Source organism: Pteropus medius, unplaced genomic scaffold (genome assembly GCF_902729225.1).
Source record: "Pteropus medius unplaced genomic scaffold, Ma_sr-lr_union100, whole genome shotgun sequence".
Taxonomy (NCBI): domain Eukaryota; kingdom Metazoa; phylum Chordata; class Mammalia; order Chiroptera; family Pteropodidae; genus Pteropus; species Pteropus medius.
The window spans coordinates 19,204,919-19,229,288 of record NW_024342471.1 but is presented as its reverse complement, the minus strand read 5'-3'; the positions used below and the strand labels follow the sequence as shown (position 1 = coordinate 19,229,288).

Genomic DNA, 24,370 nt, shown 5'->3' with positions numbered 1-24,370 from the left:
AGATCACAGCATGGTCATCGCTAGGTTGATAGGAGGTGGCCCTTGTGAAACCCCTTCTGTGTGGACATTGTGTCTTGAGCCAGAGGACCCACTCACCTGACGTGGGAGTAGTCTTTTGGTTAGCTCATCCTTAGATGCCTGCTGTTGGCCTCAAGATCCAGCAATCACCATCATGGGGTTGAACCCTCAGGAGTTATTATTAACTCTGGGTTAAGCTTCTTTCTTCCTTCCCTTTTTCCCAATTCTATGCCCTGTCTCCGGGCACGGGTCCATCAGAGAGCGGGGTCTGAAGGCCCCACCACGACAGCCCCCGCCACAGAGAATGATCTGGTTCAACATGGCGGCAGGGCCTCTGACGGAAAACTCTGCGGGAGATAAAGAGGTGGGTCCCAAACCTCTGGACCCCTGCCCCAGGCGTCCTTCCGGCCCCTGATGGCAGCTGACTCTGTCTGGGAGGAAAGAACAAAGGGGAAGCACATGGCGAGACACCCATTTCTCAGAAAGTCTGGGTTGAAAGTCAAGGGTCTTGGGTTCAAGTTCTTCATCTGCCTCTGACTCATAATGTCACCTTTAGCCACTCACTTCCCCTCTTCTGGACCTCAGGTTCCTCATCTGGGAGTCAGGGGGTTGGACCAGCTGATCTCCTAACCCTTCCCCAATTGAGACAATGCTGTTGAAATCAGGGCTGGTGGTATTATGCCCCCTCCCCAGCCCACCTCACTCTCCCAACAAGCACTGCAGTCCAGAGACTTTGGCCACATTTGCAACTAAGGAACTCTCACCGCCAACGTGCTGCATTGGCATCTAACAGATTGCAAGGACCTGTTACCTTTGTATTTCTTTAAAAAAGAAAGGCTCCAGCAGGGAGGGAGTGTGCAGATGCTTTTCTTTAAGGTGTCTGATCCCAAGCACCCAAGCTCTGGGTAAGAAGTGAATCACCATGAGTTTGCACTTTGTATGTTGTATTCACCCATAACTTGGGTCTTTGTTTATAATAATCACCATTGGAATGAAATTCGAATTTCTCACCCTGCCTTTGAGCCCTGCAGGATCTGGCCCCTCTCCCTCTCTCCGACCCTCTCTTTCAACTCACTCTGTTCCAGCCAGTGGCCGACATACTGTTGCTTGAACCCACATAACTTGTTCCTAGCTCAGAGCCCTTGCTTTTGCTGTTCCCTTTGTCTTCGACATCCCTCTTTTAGGGAGGCCCTCCCCCTGAGAAGTCCCTATTTAACAAGTCCCTAGTCACTCTCCATCGCACCCCCCTGCTTATTTCCTTCTGAGTCTCTACCGCGATCTGAAATTATGCTGTTCGTTCACTTGTTCACTGTCTGCCTGTCTGAAGGCAGGGATTTTGTCTGTTTTGTTCTGTGATATGACCCCAACATTCTGCCCAGCCAGACACATAGTAGGGTCTCAGTAAATCCTGGTGAAATAAAACTAGACTCATAGAAACCCTCAGCAGTGGCCTCGTCTGCAGCTAGAACAGCGGGCCTTTATAGAGCAGCTTCGTGCCAGCAACAGTGCTATTGTTTCATCCCTGGGGTGGGGTGGGGTGGTTTTATGGTCTCCATTTTGCAGATGAGAAGAGCAAGATTCCCAAGCTTCACAGCCTCAAAGGACAGAGCAGGCCTTGAACTCATTTGCAGGAATCCAGTGTTTGGGCTCCTTCCACCCCTCCGCCAGGTTCCCCAGTGAGACAGACATGGCGGGGGGAGCCGAGCCGAGCCCCTCATGCAAGCATGCACCCGTGGTCTAAGGCAGAACCACCTCATCACCTCCCTGTCCCCACCGCCTGGTGGAGCCCCTGGGGCCAAAATGGGAGGCTGATGTACAGGCAGCCTGGCCTTGTGCCAGACAGTGCCAGGAACCAGCTTGGGGAGCAGTCTGGACCAGTCCAAGGGTAGGTAATGTGTGCCACCTGCCCCAAGTGGGCTCCCAATGCTCACTGGTGGCAGTGGGCACAAGGTGCCAGTGGGAGACAAGGGGCTCAGGTCCCCACCTGCCTTCCCCTGGGGGTACAGCTGACTCCTGGGTTACTGGCCTAGCCCCTTGCTCTCTGTCATGCGTTCAGCCTGGTAAAGGTCAAATCATTCCACAAGCTCTCTCCAAGCAGCTCAAGCCCAGAGCTAGGTGATTCCTGGCATAGAACTAACTTTGACTCCCAGTGCCTGCCCTTGACAGGCCCCCAGCATGGGCAGGAAGGTGGGCAGGTAAACAGTAGCCAAAAGGCGGCCTGTAAGTCCCTGGGGCAGATCCCTCCCCATTTGCTAGCTGTGGGTCCTGAAGAAAGCCTCAACCTCTCTGGACCTCCACCTCTGGCAGTGGGTGGTGTTGGTGACTCTAATGAAGGCTCCCTGTATTCAAAGTCTGCTCTGGGAACAGGGGGGAGAAGAGAAGATGGTGAGGGGCAGAACTAGTTCTCCCTAGAAGCAGAAAAGCCCCCGAGTCTGCCCCTCACCCCTAGAGGAGTTGCCTGCCCAGCTGGGCCTGGAGGAGTGAGTGGGAATTCAGTACAGAGAAGCAGAGGGAAGGGCGCTGCAGGCAGAAGGCACAGCCCCGGCAAACAGCAGGCATTCTGCCCGTGAGCCTCCCTCTCCCACTTAGGTCTCGGCTCAAACAGCACCTCTTCAGAGGGGCCTCCTGCTCACTGATGTGAGGGAGCTCCGCCCCGTGCCCTCCATCAAAGCAGCTTATTCTCCTCCTTGTACTTCTGACCATCTTTCTCGTCTGTTTCTTATTTATCTCCCTGCCAGGTTCCCCCAGGGCATGGACAATGTCTGTCCTGTTTACTGCTCTGTCCCAGAGTCTAGCACAGTACACATGAGCACAATTTGAACAAGTCACTCCCCCTATTAGTGCCTCAGTTTCCTCATCTGTGAAACGAGAGTCATACACCACACCTCACAGGGTCGTGGTAAGAATTAAATAAGTTAATGTTTGTAGAGTCTTAGAACAGATCCTGGCCCGTGGTAGGTGCTCTGCATAGTGCATAAATAAAAAAGACGAAAAACACATTAAGAGAATTAGGAAGGCATAGATTAGAAAGTCATGATTTTGTAGATCACCAAATTGTATAACCCAGTATGCTGTAGTTTATACTCATTTCATTTTCCATTTTACCTTTTCCTAACTTTTTATTGTGACAAATTTCAAATCCATAGAAAGTCAAAAAACAGTACAATGAATGTCTCAATTCACCAAGTCATCTTGACATTTTGCTTTGTGTGTTTTCCCTCTCAATGGACAGAACGAGAAAGAAGAATATTTTCATTTTTATTTTCTTGTCTTATTTTTTCTTTCTGACCCATGGGAAAAACAAATTGAAGACACCAACATAATTTACCCCAAAACTCTTCAGCTGCTGTGGTTATTTAAAAAATCTCTCATTCTACAGATGTATAAATTCAGTGGAACCAATTGTAACTGAGTCCCGGATCTTATGTAATTCTACAAATCTACTAACCCGTGAACCCTTGAACCTGAAAATATTTAGTCCTAGAAACCGCCATCTGCTGGTTCTGAGTCTGCACTTGACTGAGGTTCTCTGTCTTGCTAAGTTGGAATTCCCAGCGCCTGCCCCTGTGGTTCAGTAAGTCTGTAAGGCTCATGCCTGCTGTTCCCAGTTGGAGTCCACCAACTGGTGCCTCTGAGCCCTGAGTCCCACTTCCCAGAAGCCGATGTCCAGGACTGAGCAAGGGGAAAACCCAGACTGTCTCAGCTCCCCACTCAATGCCAATCCCCAAGGATGCCAAGTGACATGGGCCTGGGTCACAGGCCCAGGGGTAAGACCCAGGCCCGGCAACACCCAATGTCCCTGCAGGGCCTCCTGGGGTGTCCAGGCCCTCCTCAGGTCAGCTGGGTGAGGGGCAGATGGGTGGACCCAACCCCGGCCTTGCTCATGGAGCAATCCTCTGAGTCACCCCCACCTCATGACTTGCCTGCCCGCCACCACCAAGGTCTGTAATTATGGCTGCTGCCTCCTCCAAGGCTGAGTCTTATCAGCCCATCGTCAGAGCAGGATAAGGAGAGGGATGCCCCGGAGGTCCCCCACAGACGCTGCCGGTCCTGGGGCTCAGTGGCACGCGATTCAGGCATGTCTCTGCCAGAAGTAGCAGCTACTCCAATCCCAGAAGTTCACTTTTAACTCCCAAGATTCCCACTATCTCTTCCCCGAAATTCTGCCTTGAGTTGCACCATACAAACCATTTTCCTGCTAAAGTATAAACTGCTCACTCACAAGACGTTTCAGAGTGAATTTTTCCAAAGCCCAGCTGGGAAACCAGCTCTGTTAGGCACCCCAGGGGTCAAGGAAGACTCAGTGGAGAGCTGCCTGTGGTTGCGGCTGTTGGGCAGACCTTGCAGTGGGTGCCGGAGCTCGGGAGAAAGAAAGGATGTTTGTGGAGGGACGGCTGGAGGATCGGTCTGGAAGGGAAGAGAGGGCGGGCGGGCAGTAGACCTACCCTTCCCCATCTTACCTCCTCCCTCTAGAGTTCACCCCTGGTTCCCATTCTACAAGTGAGGAGACTGCGGTTCAGAGAAGCTTCAGATCAACTCCCACATTCTGGGGATTATGCTGTTGTTGGGGGAGTGGGGAGGGGCCTTTTCCAGAGAATGGGGATCCCTCCACCCCCAGCAGGGAATGGAGATGCCAAGGAAGGCAGTCTGGCTACAATCAAACATCCTGAGTTCAAACCCTTACTTAACACCTCTGTGCCTCAGTTTCCCCAACTATCAACTGAAGATAATAACAATGCCAATTTCATCTGGTTGTTGTGAGAATTAAATCTGACACGTAGTGAGCCACCTGCTGAAGGCACACAGTAAGTTCTTTCTTTCCTCCTCTTGATGTTGGCAGATCCCTCCTTTACCTGAATTGATGGAAGGCAGGGAGGCCAAGATGTATGTCAACCGTGGGAGGCTGACTCTGCCCCCATCACCTCCCCAACCCACACAAGCCCCTAGGAAGCTGCAGCTGACCCCAGGCTGCTCCCTGCTCCAGGGCAGGGTCCCTAGGATTAGCACTCCCAACTCTACACCTCCGAAGACACACACAGACACATCTCAAGGCCTGCAGCAGCGCTGGTTGCTTCGCAATTATTAATAATTTCCTCCATCCCTCCCCCAGACCTGCTCAACCAGTCTCCCCACAGGCAGCAGAGCAGGCTTGACATTTGAACCGACTATTATTCTTGCACTCCTGGGAGAAGTGAGGCGGGAACAGGGACCTGTGACTTAATGCTGGTGGGGGGAGAAGCACAGGCCATCTACAGGTCCCCCTGGATCCTGAGTCCCCAGGTACAGCATTCAAGCTCCCCAGGGCAATAGGCTCATTGTCCCTTTCCTGAAGACCAGATGAAAAAGAGAGAGATTCAGCCTGTGCCAAGGGGACGGTCTAGGAAACTCTCTTGAATGAAGAGGGCCGGAGGGACAGGACTGTGGGGTAGTTGAGAGTCAAATTCAGGGTCTGGATTCATATCCTGGCCCTTTACTCGCTGTGTGGACTTAGATAAGTCACATCATCCCCCCAAACCTCTTTTTTCTTATCTGCAAAATGGGGTGATGGAATTTCCACATTGTAGAGTCAGTGGAATTTTAAAAGCCCCAGGCCCACTGCCCACTAGGACACATGGGGGATAGTTCTCTGGGCTCGGTGTCTGCTCACACTCTTCCCTCCTGGGAGCCCAGAGGGGCTGGGCCAAAGCACCAACCAGAGCTGCATCCAAGACAGTACCCTGAGGCCTAGAGATGCAAAGCCCTCAAGGTCATGTCCCAACTCCAGCCATACCTGAAACCCACCAGTGAGCATAGGCCAGGGTACGTGCCCCGCCCCCAACTACTACCTTGCTCCCTAATTACTACTCATGGCTCTTCCCTGACAGGTAGCGCCTACAGCACCCAGCACACCCGGCAGACCCAGAGAGGCCTGGCGCTATCAGAGGTGTCCACACTGGCCAGGGAAACAGAGTGTGTGGCTCAGACCAGTGAGTCTCGGGGCCATGGGAAACCATTAAGGGTCTCTGAGCAAGGCAGGACCTGAACAGAGGGTCAAAGAGTCGAGGTATCCCTTTCAGGGCCTCACCTGCTATCCCTTTACCTTTGTGGAATATTAGAATAGCCAAGAGCTCAAGTTGCTTGGTTCAAATCCAGGCTCCAACACTTGTAGCTGTGCGACCATGAGCAAGTTACTGTGCTTTTCTGCACCTTGGTTTCCATCTGTAAAACGGGACGATAATAACCTAGAATAGTAGGGAGTTTAAATGCGGCAATGACTTGTAAAGCACTGAGCATAATACCCGGCACATAGTAGGTGCTCAATAAATGGAAGCTGTTAGTTGTTTCTGCATCTACCGAGCATTTTGTCCTTCACTTGGCAGGCTCGTCTCCATACTTCTCATATGAATGCCTATGTGTCCTTAAGACCCCACTTCAATAGTCCCTCCGCCGAGGAACAATCCCTGATCACACACACACACACACACACACACACACACACAAACGGGAAGTCCTCTCTTCTGGGCTCCATGGCACCACACATGGGTACATTCTTCTGCAGACTAGCCACACTGCCGGTCGATGAGCTGGTGTCTGCGGGTTTCACCATCAGATCGCCAGTGCTGGCACGGAGGGATGTGTGTGGAAGGTGCTCTCTCGCTCTCTCTCATTCTCTTTCTTTTCTTTCTTTTATAATTTCAACCAAAAACAGACCCCAAAACTCCTCACAGACATAGGAAAAGTTTATAACGCCGATCGAACTTTGAAAATTTTCTCAGTCCACCACCAAAGCAAAGGACAGCGCAGAGCCCAAAAAACAGAACTCAGAATTTAAAGGCCCTTTAATCAAAAGCGTTATCGATTATTTTCAAATATAAAAGGAATATCATGTGGCAAGATAAGAAGAATGGAGTGGCTCTGTGTTTGCTGATCTGGAACAGTCTCCGAGATAAGTTATCAAGTAAAACAAAAATAAAATGAGGGGTAGAATGAGCTATAAAATGTAATGGCTACCATTTGTGTGGGAAGGAGGGAGAGAGGAAAGGACAATATATTTCTTGGTATGCACATTAATTAGCTCTGGGAGAAAAATAGGTTAATGGAGGCTGTTTCTGGGTAAGGAAAGTTAGACTGGGGGTTAGGGAGGATGGAGACTTGTTTTTTTTTTACCTCATATCTTTCTGTACGTTTGGATTTTTTGTACTATTTGCTCACAGTAGCTACTCAAAAATAAGCACGAATAAAGTTTAGGGCTTCGGGAGTCACATACTCTAGCACTGGGCCTCACCTAACGCAGGAACACTGAGCCTCACCTAATGCAGGAACACTCCTCACCACCCTTGACAGGCTTTCCTGACTTGAATGCTCCCAGTGACGGGGAGCTCAGTAAGCCACCAGCCGGCTAATCCATCCTGAGATAGTTTGGAAGGGCAGATCTGGACTCAATGAAAGGAGGTAGAATAATGCTTCTGGGGCAGCAAATAGGTACCTCTTTCTTTCTCCCAAAGTAGGCAGAAGTGTAAGTTCCTGTCTAGAAACCAGGTCTGAGGGCCTGCCTGTCCCCAAGCCCAGGTAGAATGTAGGTAGGGTAGCAGGGTGTGCTCTGCTGTGACTCAGGCCCCATGGGTGCCCAGGACACAGCCAGCTTCCCAGGATACAAGGCTGTGACTCAGGGCCACACAGCAGGCCAACCCAGGTGGCAGCTGCAGGCCTCCAGCACATCCAGGCCCTTCCCAGCCTTGAACCCCAGCAGGGCCTCTGTCCCGGGCACGTACCACCGGCTCACCACTGCCCTCCTTGGCAGAGGGCAGGTTGGGGAGATTAAGGCTCTGACGGGCCAGACAGCCTGGGTGTAAATTCTGCCTCTGCCATTCACTAGCTTGAGCCTCAGTTTCTCCAACTGTACAGTGAGTAGCCGTATTGCACCACCTGCTGTAGGGCTGTTACAGAAATGCTCTAAGTTAATTGGGTAAAGTGTCTAGATGAGCCCTAGCAGAGTCTGCACTCAGTAAATGTCAGCCATCACTACTGTAGTTGCCCAGCCCAGTGTGGGGTCACTGACATTGGAGCCTCACAGGGAAGCCGGAGTGCCCCAGCTAGCTCTGCATGGCTTGGCCATTAGGCCCAGGAGGATCAGGCCTCCAGGGGTACCTGGCTTCAGAAAGATCTACCAGGCAGCCCCAAAGGAGTCCTAGGTCCCCAGACAGATGACCAGCTCCATGAGGGCACAGGCTTTTCTCTGTTTGATTAGCTGTGTCCTGTGCCTGGAACAGTGCCTGGCACACTGTCCGGGTGGGCTTTACGAGTGTGTGACCTCGGCCATCACACAGGGCTCCATGCTCAGAAGTTTTCATGCTTAGTATAATCCAGGCACCATCTCGAAATTCTTAATTTTGAACAAGGGGTATTGCATTTAATTTCACATTGGGCCCCCAAAATTCCATAATTAGTGCTATACAAAGTTGACAACTAGTATGTGTTTTTGAACGAATGAATGACCAAGTGAATGACAAATTATAGCATCACTTCTCTAATTTTACCCTGAGAATCATGGATTCCAAGCCTCCTTTAACAGATGGGGAAACTGAGGCTCGTGGAGGTGAACAAACTCACCCCAAATCACCCAGAATTCAAACCCAAGCCTGCAGGGTCCCAAAGCCCCATTGCCCATGGACCCCTCAGATGTAGCAGGGTTGGCTTCTCTTTGCCAGGGGAAGCCACAGCCTCATGGATCTCAGAGAAGCTGGCCCAAACAGCAAGCTCTGCCTTTCCTACTGGAGCTGTTCTGTTTCCCTTTTCTCAGCCAGGGAAACTGAGGCCCAGCTCAGAGTAGGAGCTGGCCCAGCTGGGTGAGGGTGGCTGCTTGAGAGGCGGCCTGGCAGGGTGCCCGGTCAGGGGGTGGGGGACTCTGTGAATCGCTCGTCAGTCCCCGCCAACCACAAGCGGGTTGGGTGAAAGGCGGCTGCTCCCCGCCCGCTTCCCCGCCAACGTGGGCCTGAACAATGGGCCTTTGTGCCCAGCGTGGGCGGGTTGTCAAGGTGCGCAGCCCTGGCCCTGAGCCCTGGCCTCAGCTTCCACGAGGGCAAGGGGGCCGGGCCAGGGGGTCTGTGGGGGCTGGGAAATCCAGCAGGCAAGGGAGCAGGACCTCCTCGAGACCATCACGGCAAAAGAAACCGAGTCACAGAGAAGGTGTACCAGGTACCCACGGCCGCACCGCACATGGATATCAGAGGCAAGTCGGGAACCTGGAATGCCAGTTCCTCTTTCGCTGTGGCTTGAGGGTCCCCACCTTACAGCAAGGAGCTTAGACATCCCTGCTGTTAAAACCTGCCCTCCGGGGGTTCAGCAGAACCAGAACCCCCCTTCCTCTCTCTTCTCATCACCCTATGTCTCCTTTATAGATCATCTCAGCCAGAAGCACCACACCCCCATCTCTGTCTCCGGAGGCCCTCCAGATTGCATTAGCCGTAGTATTGGTGGGAAGATGTTGCCCCCTCACAGGGGCCCACCTGACCTGCTCTAGAGCTTTCCTCTTTCAAGATCATGTGTCCGGCAGGAAACCACCTACCTGGTCAGGTAGGCGCTACCGTGAACCTCACTTTATAAGAAAAAAATGAGGCTCCAAGAAGGGCTGGGCTCACCCTAGGTCACCCACCAGGGACGCAGCTGTTGTGTGTACTTAGGCTCCAAAGATTTCCAGTGAGGCCCGGGAGGAAGAGGGGGACCAAAGAACAGGCCCTGCCCTCCTGGTCCCCACCTTCTGGTGGAAAGACAGAGAAGTCAACAACGACAACAGTAATGCTTATGAGTAGCTATCAGTTATTGAGATTGAATAAGTGCTTATGTGCAGACTCATTTCATTGTTGGAAAGTCACTGGGAGGCAGGTATTATTATTATGATCATCCCTATTTTACAGATGAGGAAACTGAGGCTCAGATGAGGCAACTTGTCTAAAGTCAATGAACTAATAAATGAATTTAAACCCTGCTGAGTTCACTGAACGTCTCACTCACTCAACGCTCACAACCACCTTGCCAGACAGAGTGAAAGATGCAAATTATAGGTGAGGAAACTGAGGCTCTAAGCAGCAAAGTCACATGCTCAAGGTCACACAGCCAGAAAGTGGGAGGAGGGATTCAGCCCTGGGCTTCTGGCCCAAAGAGTCCCCTCCTACCACAACCACGGTCCCTAAACATCCCTTGAATCCATCTACACAGCAGCCCCTTGTCCTCATCTTCCACCTGGACAAAAGCAACAGCCCCCTCACCCTCATCCTCGCTGGCCTTGCCTAACACACAGCAGACAATCATGAAAATCCAGAAAGAGAAAACCCGTCAGGAATAAGCTAAACATCCATGCACAGGAGCTTGGAGGAGAGCACTGTGGTCTGTTCACACCACGGATCCTACACGGGGAATAAATAGATACACTCAAGCTGCTACACCAGTGGGGACGGGTCTCCAGAACAGAACTCTGAGTGGAAAAAAGCAAGTTGCAGAAGCAAAGGTACAAGTGATGCCATCTGTACAATCACACCCACAACCAAAGCAGTGACCCAAATCCCTCAGTGATGCACGTGAGAGTGTGTGTGTGTCTATGTATATGTTAAAGTAAAAAGATGTGGTAGAACTTCTTTGGGAAATTGGCCTTAGCTACAAAAACTAAATTTGTGCATACCCCATCACACATATATATATACATGTATATATATATATATATATGTATATGTATATATATATACACACATGTATATATGTATATATATACATGTATATATGTATATATATATGTATATATACACTGAAAAAAATTGTACTTATGTCCACCAAAAGATATGTACAAGAACGTTATAGCAGCAATATTGAAAATCCTAGAAACTGAAAATAATGTACGTCTCATAGACAATAAGGTGATTAAGCTAACTATGGTCTATTTAAACAGTGGAGTATTACACAGCCACGAAAAGGAATGAATCACTGATACAAAACATGAATAGATATCATGGGCATAATGTTGAGTGAAAGTACCAGACACAAAAGAGCACATATGGAATGATTCTATTTATATAAAGTTCAGGAATAGCAAAACCCAAGGCTAGGAATTGTCTCTGACTTGATCACCACTGGAAGGTGATCCCATGGGCTTTCAAACTATATAATTAAGATTCGTGCGTTTTACTGTGCATACTTTATACCTCCATCAAACACACAACAGAAGGACAAAGACACGCATGCAATAATGAACAACGAATCTAGGGTTGCAGTAACTTTTTGGAGAGAAATGATGGGGAGGAGTGTGTGGAGGGGACAGCTATATTGGGGTGTTTTCTTAAGCTGAGCGATGGCTGCATAGAACGTTATTTTATTAGCCTTTAAATTTTTTTTTGAATTTCTAAAATATTTCATTGAAAACCAAACAAAAAACAAAAACTATTTCTGCGGCTTCTCCTGCTCCAGAACGCACAATGGCTCCCCACTGCCTACAAGCTAAGGCTCACCCTACTTTTGCATGCCATTCAAGGTCTCATCCTGGGCCTCAACCTGTCTTTCCAGCCTCCTCACCCCTCCCCACCAGCCAAGCTGGTCTCCTCACTCTTCCCCTAACACGCCTTAAACATTCCCACCTCCACGCCTTTCCTCCCACTTGGAATGCCCTCCCCATTCCTGTCTACTTGCTCTGCGCCAGGCATTATGCTGAGTGCTTCAGGCTATTAACTCCTCAAATCGGGGGGCTGAGACAATGGAGAGATTGGGGCATCACTTCCAGCCCCAATTATTTATCTGCATTGTCACCTCCCAAGCAATCCAAGTACAAAGTGACCTTCCTATACTCACAGTTTTAAGACAAATGCTCCCAGACCCAAACCATTCCCTGAGCCTCTCTGATATAGAATTTCTGGCCCACCATAGATTTGATCTTCACTCATCACTAAAAGTTGGGTGTTCGTCATTCTCATTTTACATAGAGGGGAATGAAATCCAGAGCGGATTGCTCAGAGAGGACAAGTGACTTGTTCAAAACACTCAGCAAAGACTGTCTTGCTCCTGAGACCTCTGAAAGTTTGAAAGTCCTCCTCTGAAAGTTTCCAAGCACAAAAGGCCCCCCAAGCTTGTTCCTGCCTCAGGGCCTTTGCACTTGCTCTTTCCTCTTCCAGAATGCCCTTCTCCCAGAACTTCCTGGGTCCAGTTCCTTTTCATCATTCTGGTCCCTCAGGTCAGAGCAGCCTTCCCAGACCCCTAACGCCAATGTATCTTTCTCTATCACATAACCATATTTTATTCATCATATAATAGCACTATCTAAAATTGTTCTGCATATTTATTCATTCACTTCTAAATTATCTGCCATAGGCACACCACCACCACCACCACCCCCAGGATATATGCACCACAAGGCAGGGCTTTTGCCTGTTTGCATCCCAGGGTGAGAAATAGTAGGTGCTCAGTGAATAAGCTGGAAGAACACTCATCACTGATTGTGCCTACCCAAGGTCACACAGTGAGGATGTGACAGAGAAGGGATTTAGCAGCTCCACCCAGGCCCAAGGCTGCACTGGGTCCAAAGAAACAGAAAGAGAGGCAAAAACGAACCGGGCTGTGTAGCCTGGCAGGCCCCCACCACAACCCGCCAAGCAGGGTGAAAGCGCCCCACATCCCACTGAAAACAAACATTTTGCTGTTAATATTTCTGAGTTTGTGTAATGGTATGATTGTGCCCGTTACATTATTGTCAATTTTTAGTTTGCGTTTTCCTCTTTGTATTCAAGCTCTAGTTTTCCAAGTTTCTAGCACTTTCACAGATGCTTATAAACCTCATATGGCCCCACAGGGTAAAGATAAAAACAGAGAGAGTCAGGCATGAAGAGACAGGGAGAAAGAGACCAAAACAGAAGGAGAGACACTGAGAACAGAGAGAAACAGTTGGACATGGAGAGACAGATGGGGACAGAGACAGACAGAGTGAATGCTGATGACGAGACAGAGAGACCAAAAGATGGACAGAGAGACCTGACTTCCACATCTCCTTCCATAATGTGCACCTCAATAACAGTAACAATATTTATGGAGCACTTGCTATGTGCAAGCACGTGCTAAACACTTTTATGAGAATGGTTGTGTTTGATTCTCACAACCATCCTATGAGGTAAGTGCTACTCTCATTCCTATTTTAAAGATGGGAAAACTGATGCAAAGAGCTGTCACCTAGCTTACCCCCAGACACATAGCCAGCAGGTGGTGAAACCAGAGTTGGCCTCAGGTCTGCCCCAGACCCAAGGCTGAACCATTTCTTCAAGTAACAGGTCTTAGGGTCTCTGGATTTGTTTTAGGGCAGCTCCTTTCAAAACTGGCTGAGCCAGCCAAATGCAGGTCCTGATTCAACAGGGCTGGAGCAGGGCCAAGACTCTGCATTTCAGATGGGCTGATGCTATGGGACATAGATGGCTCTGTAGTAGTAAGGGCTGAGTCGTCTGTTACTCTGAGGGTCCCATCAGTAGCCACTCCAAGCACCATCCATACCCACAGGTCCTTGGGCCACCTTTGGTTCAATTTTCTCTTCTCGGCGCTTCCTGTTGAACTATCCTCCGATTCCTGGGAATTCCCCCAAGCTGACTGCTCCTACACACAAAGACAGCTGCACAAAGATGTTCATTGTGGCATTGTTTATAGGAAAGACAAACTGGAAGCACCTAAATGTCCACCAGTAGGGGACTGTTAAGTACACTGAGATCCACACGGTCATTAAAAATAATGGCGGAGCAAAGCTCAAAATATACATGACATCTGACCCAGCAATTCCACTTCTAGGAATACATCCTACAGACTTGCACATGGGCACAAAGATGTTTGCACAAGGCTATCTGTTGCAATTTGTGGTGGTGAAAGTCTGAAAGCACCTCAATGTCCATCGATAAGGAACTGGTTCATTTAATCAGAGTCCAATTCCACTAGGGACTGCCACAGACCCTTAAAAAAAAGAGGGAGCGGGGGAATGCGCTCCTTATGCCCCAATGTGCATCATCTCCAAGATCTGCTGTGAAGTGAAAATAACAAGGCACAGAAACAGTGTGTAGAGTCTTCTAATATCTGTAGGAAAACAAAAAGGAAGAAAATATACGTTTTTGTTTGTATAAGCACAGAACCCTCCTAGAAAGTAAAACAAGAAAACATCTCAGCAAGGAACAGAGGGCACAGGGGCAGGAGAGAGACACTTCTTATACGTTTGGTATTTAGTACCATAGGAATGTATTATCTATTGACAAAAACTAATACAAGTTAAATTTTTTAAACGATGGAGGAGTGCTCCATTTTTGGATGTGGGGAAAAGCTCATGATAAACTATTGAGGGAAAAAAGGAGGTGACTCGGTTATATAATGTTCACATATATCCACGCATGTAGGTATAGAGAGAAGTGTCTGGAAAGACTGTCATCAAATCGTTAACAAGAGTTGCTGCTATTTGTGCACTATATACATCAATTCATTTAATCCTCACAGCAGTAGGGGAGATGGACAGACTGGTATTGTCATTTCACAGATAGGGAAATTGAAGCCCAAGAGGTGAAGTCTCCTGCCCGAGGTCTCAGCCAGAGAGAGGCAGAACTAGTATTTGAACAACTATGGAGCTACAGAGCCTATTCAATTCAAATTGGGTAATTTTTACTTTTTGCTTTAAATTTTTTAGCATTGTTAGAAATCGAAACAATGAAGCCACGTCTGTCTCTGCCTCTGTCTCTGTCTCTCTGTCTCTCTTTCTCTCTCTCTCTCTCTCTCTCTCTGTCTCAGTCTCTCTATTATATATATATATATATATATCTCCTTTTAAACAAAGCTTTTAAGAAAAGACCCTCAGGACGTCCCATTTCCCCAAGTCAGCAGCCCCCTAGGACGTGCCTTTGAACTCCAAATATGGAGGGCTACAAGGAAAGTTTTTAAAGAGTGCATTATATATCAAACAAGGGCAAAGAGAATGCTCCAGAAAAAAAAAAGACACCAAGGAGACTTGCCACCAAATGCGTGGCTTGATCCTTGATTAGAGTCTGGAGCAGGTTAAAAAAAGAAAAAAAAAAAAGCAGCCATTGAGGACACCTTGGAACAATCCCAATAATTTGGATATGGACTGGATATTAGGTAACACGACTGGATCACTTTTAAATTTCTTGGGTATAACAATGCCTTGTGCCTTGTGGCTGTGCTGGAGAATACTCTTGTTCTTTGCTCACTGGAGTATCTCCAGTATATTGAGGGTGAAGGGTCAAGATGTCTGCAACTTACAAACAGTTCAGTAAAATTCATGCAGAGAGAGAGAAAGCGAGAGACCAAGAACGCACACGGGGCCAAGTGTTGACAGTTGGGGAATCTGGGTGAAGGGACTATAGCGGTTCGCTGTAAGGTTTTTGTACTTTTCTGTAAGTTTGAGAATTTTCGAAATAAAAAGCTGGGGGAGATCAGTGGTTGTAACCAGCTGGTGGTGGGGAAAAGGACTGACTGCAAAGGGGCACCAGGGAACTTTCTCGAATGATGAAAATATTCTATATCTTGATCATGGCAGTGGTTACGCAACTGTACAAGTTTGTCAAAATTCATAGAACTGTACACCAAAAAGGATGAATTTTACTGTACATAAATTATACTTCCAATAAGGTGACTTTAAAACAGAAAATTTGGGGGGAGTCAGAGCCAGCAGGGCCCTAGACCCACAGGGCCTGCCTTGCCCCTGCCTGTTCCACAGTGGACCCCAGCAGCTCAGCAATGCAGAGGGGCTGGCTCTCCAAGTCCTGGGACCTGCAGCCGGGCCTCAGGGAGCATCAGGCTCCAGCCAGGAGCTTCCTCCCAAGCCTCCTTGGCCTGAGGTCAAAGCCTCAGTTTCCCCAGGGCCAGGAGAGACATATCAGATAATTTCTTTGTGTTCCTGGGTGCCCCTCACGAGGCGTTCTCAGCCTTGGCAGAGACAGAGGGTCAGCAGGAATGACCATTCGTCATTGTTCGGTCCACCCAACCGCCACTGGGTGCAGCCAGAGCTACGGGGCGCAGCGGAGGGAATTAACTTGCCCAAAGTCACACAGCGAGTCAGACAGCTCTGTCTGAGATAGATCATTCCTAAACTAAAGATCTGAGCCTGAGATCATCACATCCAACCACCCCCATTTCTCAGATCGGACGATCAAGGCTCAAGTCTGTGTCAGAGCTCAGATTATCAATGTCTCAGGAACCCCAGACCCCATTGCTGTGGTTCTATTGAGTGTGGTTCTCATGGGCTGGTGGTGAGGGGCGTGAGAAGCTGGGATGGGAGCCCCCAGTCCCAACCACCATCCTTTGTCATCCCCACTGTCCTCTCCCAAGCTTCCTCTGCTCCCACTTCATGGGCAGAGGGAGGATAGGAAGGAGGTGAGGGTCCCACGCCTGCCCCCCGCCACCCCAGGGAGCGCCCACATGGCAATGGGCCATGGATTCTGCCCAGCCCACGAAACTCACCTCACCCAGAACCTGTTTCAACTCCTCCAGTTCTCCTTGGCAGTCGTGGAGGCCTCATTAAGTGATGCCAGCGCCTCCCACACACCACCCAAAGAAGGGGAGGGGGCACACACCAACAATGAAGCTCTATGGCACCCTCCCCAGAGACCCCCAGGCCCCATGAAGGGCAGAGGAGGCACAGTGCCCAGCCAGGCCTGGGAGGCAGGGGCCTGGATATGAGACGGCGCTGCCACCTTCTCCCTAGGCAGGCCCGCATGGGCCCCGCAGAGTTGTTTAACCTCCTTAATTAACCGGCAGTGATTAAGAGGCCACCTTGGAAGGCCCCTGGGGCTTCAAGGAAGGCTGGGGTCCAGGAATGGAGGCAGGGCCCCCCAGCCATGGCAGGCTCAGAGGCCCCTCCCCAAGTGGAATGGGGTTGGAGCCCCCATCCCACAGCAGACAGTCAGAGGCAAAACAGCCCATTTTCCCTGCATCAGCTGTGTGACGCTGGGAAAGTAGCCTCACCTCTCTGTGCCTTCATTTCCACCAGGAGGGAAGGGTGGTGACGAGACTTGATTAATGACTGTTTGTGAAAAGGTCCCAGAGATGCTGCTGATAACAGGCCCGGCTATTATTCTGGGAAGGCACTGAGGAGTGTCTGAGCCCATAATTACCAAGAGGATGAAAACAGTGAGGAAGGAGGAGCCCCAGCCCTGCCCGCTGCCCCCCACGCCCACCCTCCTGCTCTGGCAGGGGCCCCTCCCCAGGGCAGGAGGACCAAGGAAAAGGAGGTGTTGGACCCCAGCCTGGGCCCTGGGCCTTCTATTCCTCCTCTTGGCACCTAGATTTGTGAACTATTCCCATCCCTTCCTTCCTTCATTCAGTCCATAAATGTTTATTGAGCACCTACTATATGCCAGGCAGACGACAAAACAGACATGGTCCCTGCCCACGAGAGCCCAGTCCACTAGAGGAGGTAGATGATAAGCAAATAAGAAAATTCCATAGAGGGAGCAGGGTATTTTTTTAAAGGTGGCGTGATAGGGAATAATCGGGGGAGACTTGAACTCAAGTGCTCAGAGAGGGCTTCACTGAGGAGGTGACATTAGAGATGAGAGCAGAAGGATGAGACGAGCTTCTATGGGAAGAGTGTTCCGAGCAGAGGGAACGACACGTACAAAGGCCCGGGGGTGAGAAACTAGTGTGTTGGAGGAGGCTGGGACAAAGAGCAAGAAGGGGAGAGTTGTGGGAGGTGAGAGAGGCGGGTGGGGTGGGAAGCGGATCAGCCAGGGCCTGATGCAGGATGAGCCTGGATTGCAATCTCAGGACAGCAGGCAGCCAGGGGAGAATTTTCAGCAAGAGATAAGAGCGAGATCCTCTTCCTGGCACAGTGTGCAGGGCCTGCTCAATGCACACGGGCAGGTTAAATTAAAATTCAAATGGCTGAAGATCCCAATGATGAACAACCTGCCTGTTTGTAGACCACTTTCCTACTTGAGGTTCAAAACCTGGACCCCTACCCCCACTTCCTGATCTGTGACCTTGGGCTCAGTTTCTTCTCCTGTGAAATGACAAAGATAACCAATTCTTCCTCTGAAAGGGGTAGGGCATTCCCAACTCAAATGATGACGATGATTTAAATCCCCATAAACTCACAGAGCAAGACTTTCCTGAGCACCTACTATGTGGAGCAGAGACCCGCAGGAGCACCTGCCATGGGAACTTTGAAGAGGACATGAGCTGCTCCTGAGGGCTCTGGAGCATCAATGTCTGAGCTCAGATCCCAGCTCCCCTTAGGGGCTGTGTGATTTGGGCCAATATCTTAGCCTCTCTAATCCTGCGTTTTCTCATCTATTAAATAGAATTAATAATAATACCTACCTCAAGAGATTGCTGTGAGGATCAAATTAGTTAATAAAGTACCCAATAATAACCAAAAAAAAAAAAAGAAATAGGCAAAGTGCTTTGGGGCTGGTTGGATAGAAGGAGAAAGGCTCAAACTAGGCCTGGTAGGGGCTGCGCCCTGTCCCAAGACCCCAAGCCAACCCCCATAAATGCAAAGCCACTCCCTGGTCCCCAGCCTGGGACTGGGCTCCTGGGGATACGCTGCTGGATCTCAGAACCTTGTGCCAAGATTTGCTGCTTTTACTGCTTTCTTTAACCATAAGAAGGCTGTTCCATCAGCATCCGTGGTGGCACTGAGGGGCCCAGTAAGACACACCCTCAGCAATGCACATACCCAGTAACACTCTCTGCCCCTTACAGAAAGATAGGCTCTAGAGCCAATCAGACCAAGGGTCTCACCTCTGGCTAGTGACTTCGCCTCTCTGAGCCTCAGTTTCTTCACCATGGAAGTGGCAGAAATATCCCTACCTCACAAGGGAAGGAAGTTGCTTCCCACTCAGGATGTCAGGGTGGCCTCATACCAGTCATCAGGGACACAAAGTTCCTAACTCTTTTCCCACTGACCATGCACCTACTATGTACCAGGCTCCAGACTAGGCACCTTACACCTACGCAAGCCAGGATGGCAGAGCCAGGACTTGGACCCAGGGCTGCCTGACACTCCATCCCTGCCCAGAAAGTGGTCTACAAACAGGCAGGTTCTTAACCACTAGGCTGTAGGGCAGGGGATGCTGACCACCACTTATTGAGTGCCTACTATGTGCCAGGCACCATGCTCAGCACTTACATGGATTCACATGCCTTATCTTCAAAATGAACCCCATGAAGTCAAACCCTCTCCATCACCAGGTGAGTAGACCAAGACTCAGAGAGGTGAAAGGGCTTGCTCAAGGACAGATGTGCAGGGCTGAGATTTACACTCAGCACTGCCTGAAGCTGCAATTCTAGTACGTCCCTCTATGCTGATGGTGAGAATAAAAATAATAGCTGCCATGTACTGAGCATTAGCTGTGTGACTGGCCCTGCTAAGATAATTTATCTGCATCGTCTCCCTTAGACCTCACCGCAACCTGTGAGGGAGATGCTATTATTATTATCTCATTTTCGAAATGAGGAAACTGAGGCTCAGAAGGAAATGTGAACTTGACCTCGTTCACACAATGGGAAAGGGGCAGAGCTGAAAATCAAGCCCAGGTGAGCCGGCCCCAGTGCCATGTCCTTCATCTCCCCTATGTATACCTGGCTCAAAACACACCTACTCCACGAAGCCATCTCCAAGGCCATGCTCACCTTTGCCACCCCTGCCCCATTAACGCATCTTAGCACTCTGTTGGGCTTCTCCACATATCTGTTTGCCATGGGCTGTGAACACCATCTTTCCTAGAATGTTTTCCTTTGACACCTACTCCTCCCTGTTCTCTCCACCAGCCTGGCTCCCCCCACAGGGGACTCTGCACCAGCCAGATCCCCATCTGTCTCATGATGATTAATTAAACCCCCAACTGTGACCCGAGTCCTTGGTCCAGGCCTCATGCCTGGTGACATCAGCCAGGCGTGGTGCGGGTAGGAGAAATGGGGAAGCAGTGGAGACATTCTGTGGGATGATGGGGTCCCCCTCGACTTCCCGCCTGCTCCCTAAAAGGAGCTTTGGCAATCAGAGAGGCGGTGGGTTTACAAAAAAAAGGAAGAAGAAAACTCAGACAGAGGGTAAGAAGTTCAGGGCATGGGTGAATCAACACCCAGTGGGCGGGTAACGGCCTGGAGAGTGGACTCCATGGAGCCATTGGCCTTGGAGGCAGTAAACAGCCCAGGAGGAAGGTCAGAGGCGGAAGAACCTCAGCAGGGATAAGAAAGGTGGACATGTTTTGAACACCTGTATGCCAGCTGTTATCCACTGACCTCTCTGACTCCATCCAGCAGCCCTGCAAAAGCAGGTATCACATCCCCATTTAAAGTAGCAAGATAGTGAAGATCAAAAAAAGCAAAGTGATTTGCCCCAGATCACACAGCATGCAGATGGTGGAGCTGGGACTCAAACCAATATTTATGGCTCAAAATAAGGAGTTAAAAGTACAGTCCTTATAGTCAGACCTGGATTACCACCTGAGCTCCCCCACTTGTAACTATGTGGCCTTGGACATGTCACAGCTCCTTTCTGGGCCTCAATTTCTCTATCTGCACAATGGACATAAAAACATGCCGACCTAATAGATTGTCAGGCAACGTCTTTGAACCAGCACAAAGATTGTCTCAAATCAGAGAAGGATACTGTGGGGCTGGTTGTACAAGTCCTATTTGAATGCCCCCATTGCTGGGGAGCTCAGTCTTTTACAGAACAGATTTTCCAGCCATAAAACTTCTCTTTATTTTGAACTAAACAACACCTGCCTCTCCCGAGACCATCCAGGCTGGCCATGGAGACCTCACTGCCCTCCACACCTCTATAAAATGGAACAAGGTCGCTGACCTTGCAAAGAAGTCTCAGTCACTTGACAAACATTTACCAGGCTCCTACTGTGCACCAGGCAATGGTCTCAGCTGTGGGGACACAGATGTAAACAAGACCAACAAAATCCCTGATATCATGGAGCTGATGTTCTATGTAGAGGAGACAGATATTAAGCATATAAAACCTTAAGAAATATAACCACTAAATACTCATTTATTTGGGGGATCTAAATATAAGAAGCATCCAAACAACAGAGAACATTTAGAAATTATTTTTCTGATCATCCATGTTTTAATGACATCATTGTATAAGTCAGATGGTGTTCCTTCTTGGCTCAAAACCCTCCCATGGCTTCCCCTGTCTTCAGGATTAAGTCTAGATGCCTTAATACAGCCATAGGGCTCCGTGTGATCAGCCCCTGTCCACCTCTCTGATCTCACTCCCTGCCCTCTCTACTCCAGCCACACAGGCCACCTCACTGTTCCTTGGACAGGCCAAGCTCTTTCAGTTCTCAGAGTTACCACACATGCTGTCCCCTCTACCTGAAGCTCTTCCTCCCACTCTCCCACCGGCCAACTCCTCCTCAACAGAGCCACCATCCTCTGACCCAGGGAGACACACCTAGGCTCTGCCTTGCCTATCGACTTGGCTCACTTGGCCTCCTTCTCTGGCCCCTGCGAAAATCCTCACAAAATGGAAAGAAAAACAGCCAGGAAAAAGTGTGAGTCATTTGTTTACAGACTAATTAATTACTAAGCTCAAAAACTTGATTTCCATTCTTCCTTTTTTCCCCCTCTCTGCCCTTTGAGAATGTTTGGAATCCACATTGTTTCCCAATGCAAAAGTATGTCAAGTTTATTTTTAGCAAACGCACATGATGGCTGAGACTGTTATTCACCCCCTTTTCCCCCAACCCGCGTCAGTGAGGAGCCACCGCAGAGTGTGCCGGCTGCTTAATGCTCTTCAGATGTGGCTCCTGGGAGGCCAGCGGGTCTGCTATAGTCCTGATGGTGTTGGGGTCAGTGGGACCCTTGGGTCCCATGCTGAGGGACTGGAGATAGAAGTTCCAGGCTGCAGTTTCTCCTCCTGACCAGGGGCAGCGCTGTGGGGGGCAATTTCTCCCAAGCTGACTGAGCAAATGCTGTTTTCCGGAACTAGCAAGCGGAGAATTTGGATATTTCAGCAACTTGTCCCTTCACTTCTTGCCTTAGAAGAGGAGTGGAAGAAGCCTAATTGATTCACCTTTGGATCATGAGGATGGAAGAGTCTTCATGTCCTGTCTAGCTGATAATGTTGTGCCTTCTCTGCTCATTTCTCTAGCCCCACCCCCAATCCCACCCTCTAACTCCCTCTCACCACCCCTGTCAGCCAACCCTGCCCCGACTCCTGCTCTCTGAGAGCCCAGGGTGGGGAATAGAGACAGTCTTGTGGGAACCTTGCCAGGGGCTTCCTTCCAAGATAGCCACTTCCAGTCCCTGTCTTGGGATGGGGCCCAGCTACCTTAAGGGGATAAGAAAGGACCTATCCTGTCTCTAATAGATACTACTGTCCAGTAATAAAGGTGACACTATAGCTATAAAACAGAAGAGTGTCACCCCCAGGAGGCAGGACTGTACCTATGATGGTGTCTCTGAATTCCCAGTGCTTGGCATACAGTGGGTGCTCAGTAAAGACTTGTTAAATGATTGTGACCTGAATACCAGGCTCACTATGCCATATTAATTAAGTCACTTGCCTTTTCTGAGCCTCAATATCCCATCTTGCAAATGGGTAACTGACCTCTAACCCTAGAGCAAGAGTTGCAAACTGAGCTGCCTACAGACACCAGGCAGGAACATAAAGGTGAAATGGGTGGGGGGCAAATGTGGCCATGCCGCATCTGTCCGGACAGCCACTCCTCAACTCCAGCACATAGCACTTGAGAGCTCAAAGTTCCTGGATCTTCCCATTTCTCAAGAGAAGCCAGAAATCTGGATGTTTGTGTACAATGTCCTAATTTTTTAGCGTTGGCAACTCCTTTTGACTTTAAGCAAAAGCACCACACAGGCCAAACCCAACACACCTTGAGACTGACCCGGCCCACGGGCCGCCAGCTCGAGTCCTTGGTGGTTAGCGTTTGTGGCTCACTAGGCCTTCAACAGGCCTGTCACGCCCAAGCCTGGGACAGGGGGTTGGGATGGAGAAGGCAACGCAAGCCTCACCCCGTGTGGGAGTAGCTATTATCCCAGCTTATGGGAGGGCCAGGCCGGACTCGTTGGGTGCTAGGGCTGTGGGCACTGCCTGCAGAGCTTTGCCTTCCACTTAATTAAGGAAGCTGATAATAATCTAGGTGGAGTGTGGAGATAGGTCGACAATGAGTTAGCACACTGCGGCTGGTTGATTGTACGTATTGTAAAAAGCCCAGATATAATATAAGATTAGTACACTTTGTGTGCCTATTATAACACCGTGTCATTATGGGACGTGTTATAATTAAGGCCCGAGAGGCCCCCTTCTCTCCCTGACTTTGCAGGTCCAGGCACAGCAGCTCCTCTTAACTCCCTCCTGGCCACGACTGGCCTTGCCAACAGGGCATGTGATGCACACCCGATCAGCCAGCCACTGACATACCCCACAGGGTGCTAGGTCCCATGCTGGGTACTGAGGGACAGCCTTGGAACCAAAGCAGACAAAGTCCAAACCTCAGAGAGCTCAGAGTAAAGGGGTAGTGGGTGAGGACCGGCTGATAATAAATATGGAAACAAACAAAACAAGTCAGACTCACAGTGAGCGCTGTCAGGGAGTTGGGTGGTCAGGGGGCCACTTGACAGGGTGGCCAGGGAAGCCCCCTCCAACTGCAGCCCAAAAGAGGGCAAAGTGTGCTTGCAGGCACCATTCTCAAGCTAGTGGATAGTGAAAGGGGGGCTCGCGAGGTTGGGTGAGGCACAATCTAGGCCATGTCACCACTCTTGCCCACCCATTCACCGATTCGGCAAATCTTTGTGGAGCACCTACTGTGTGCAAGTCTGGGCTGAGTGCCAAGAAAGCATCATGAACAGACAACAGTGCCTGCCCTGAAGAAGGAGACATTCTAAGGAAGGAGACAGACATTAAAAAAATAAACACATGTATAATATAGCAAATCAGGAAGAAAGATTAAAGGGCTGGGGGTGACGGTGGAGGTGATACTTTAGCAGGGTATCCAAGGCGGGGTTCCCTAAGCCAGTGACTCTGAGATGAGATCTGAATTAAGTGAGGGATCCAACAATATGAAAAAGCTAGAGGAAGAGTATTCCAAGCAGAGGGAACAGCAAGTGCAAAGGCCCTGGGGGTTAGATCATGCCTGGTGTGTCGGAAAAATAGCAAGGAGGCCAGAGCTAAGTGAGCTGGAGCCGAGTGAGCAAGGGAGAGAAAATGGTGGAGATGAGGTCAGAAAGGCAAATGGGCCCAGATGACACAGGTCCCTATAGCCCTTGTAAGGACTTAGGCTTGTGCTCTGAGATGGGACTCATGGAGGGTTCTAAGCAGAGGGACAGGATCTGACTTAAGATCCACCTGGATCTAACAGGATCCCTTTGGCCACGTGTGGAG

The 24,370-nt window shown here is 49.7% G+C and overlaps 2 long non-coding RNA genes across 3 annotated transcripts in view; one reads left to right on the top strand and one right to left on the bottom strand.

The window, feature by feature from the left end:
- Nucleotides 1–24,370, bottom strand: part of LOC120603801 (uncharacterized) — a 151,658-nt gene that overhangs the window by 82,466 nt on the left and 44,822 nt on the right. The gene's annotated exons all lie outside the window — the stretch shown is intronic.
- On the top strand, nucleotides 9,402–10,162 carry LOC120603808 (uncharacterized). The gene is made up of 2 exons (XR_005653153.1): nucleotides 9,402–9,570; nucleotides 9,912–10,162. It is a non-coding gene; the product is annotated as an uncharacterized LOC120603808 (long non-coding RNA).